At 30.6% G+C, this 1,677-nt stretch overlaps 1 protein-coding gene across 1 annotated transcript in view; it reads right to left on the bottom strand.

Annotated features, from left to right (window-relative positions):
* LOC106472125 (exportin-T-like) overlaps positions 1-1,677 on the bottom strand; it is a 39,674-nt gene that overhangs the window by 4,469 nt on the left and 33,528 nt on the right. The gene's annotated exons all lie outside the window — the stretch shown is intronic.

Genomic DNA, 1,677 nt, shown 5'->3' with positions numbered 1-1,677 from the left:
TATATATATATATATATATATATATATATATATATATAAAAAACAGTCTTCCAAAATAAACAAAATTATCTATACAACAAAATCTCATCTTTAATAACTACCACACTTCATGTAACTTTAGTAATTTATTTTCCACTAAATTCTAGGAAAAAAAATACATTTCACTTAACTGATATTCTCTAATACTGTAAAATCTGTTTCGGATAAGTCTACAATTGATAAATAGTTTTACTCGCAAATATTTTTCAGCTGCAACAACACTTCTCCTGGTTTTCTACTTGTTTAATTACCAAACTCTATTTGGTTCTTGTGTATTTTATTGTGTGCACAATACTTTGTGGAAATTATATTTTAAGCAACAAATACCAAAATTTCACTTTTTAATTTTCCTCTGTCTAATGCGAACAGTTGGAGTAACAAATTAACCAGATCAGTTATCAAACATTCCCCTTCTTTGGTTTTTCTCTACAACATGACTAATTATTTGGGATTCTTTCTAATGTTGAAATAGCTACTTTATAAAGTTATGTTGTTTTTTCTACATTAAACTTTTATAGAGAACAAGCTCCTATGAACTCGACACAGATCTTTTTTTTCCTTTTAGGAAAGGCTTAGTTTACAGGAGGTGTACAAATTAAATTTTTACAATTATACTCGCCATATGATATTAGTATTAGGCCTATTACATTTCTAAAATCTAGATTCTTTAGATAGTCCCTTAGAGATTTCCAAGAACTAGAATAGTGTATAACAACAGTATTCCAACCACACTATATTTGTCATATCCATTACCAATGATGTGTTTTGCTCAATTCATAGTCCACTACTGTGTTTGTTGTATCCCCACTGGCCTGAAGAGCTCTGTATCGAGTGTAACACATTGTCAGCAATAAATATAACAAATATAGTGTGATTGGAATACTAATATTATACACTCTTCTAATTATTAATAATCCCTAAAGGACTAGATAAAGAATTTAGTGTTTAAAAATGCAATAGGCCTAAAATGGATATCTTATGAGAAGTGTAATTGAAATAAATTTTTTTTTTCAATGAATATGTTTGTTTCATTCTCCGTGTCCAAGTTTCCATTCAATGAACTATGTACTTGCAACTAACTCGTAAGAACTGGAAAAAAAAGTGTTTATAGCCAAAACTATAGACATTTAAATTTTAGCTAAGCCTGAAAACCTGTCACCATTACTTAATTACTTTTATTTAGCTGCTAATAACAAGCAACACTTATAACTTCACATGACGTTTTGGGACAACATAGGACCCATTGGTTCATCTTGGCTGTCACACACTCTAAACTAAATTAATTAAAAAAAAACAACACGCACACAACTTAAAGCCAGCCCTTATCATTCATATACTTATCAAGCTTTTTCTTAAACTCATTTAAATTTACTGCCTCTACAACATCTGAAGGCAACCCATTCCAAAGACCAACCACCCTGTTTGAACAATAAAACTGTCTTAGCTGAAGATGACTCCTACACGGCCAAAATTTATACTTGTGTCCCCTAGTCCTACTATTGTCACTGTTAAATATGAAAAAAGATGATGCATCAACACTGTCAATTCTCTTTACAATCTTAAACACCTCAAGCAGATCCACCCTAACTCTTCATTTTTAAAGAGAAAATAATTTGTCAAACCCTCCATCCCAGGCAC

The sequence above is a fragment of the Limulus polyphemus genome, unplaced genomic scaffold, assembly GCF_000517525.1.
Source record: "Limulus polyphemus unplaced genomic scaffold, Limulus_polyphemus-2.1.2 Scaffold5100, whole genome shotgun sequence".
Lineage (NCBI taxonomy): Eukaryota > Metazoa > Arthropoda > Merostomata > Xiphosura > Limulidae > Limulus > Limulus polyphemus.
The sequence above is the reverse complement of the archived record's forward strand: the minus strand, read 5'-3'. Positions and strand labels throughout refer to the sequence as shown.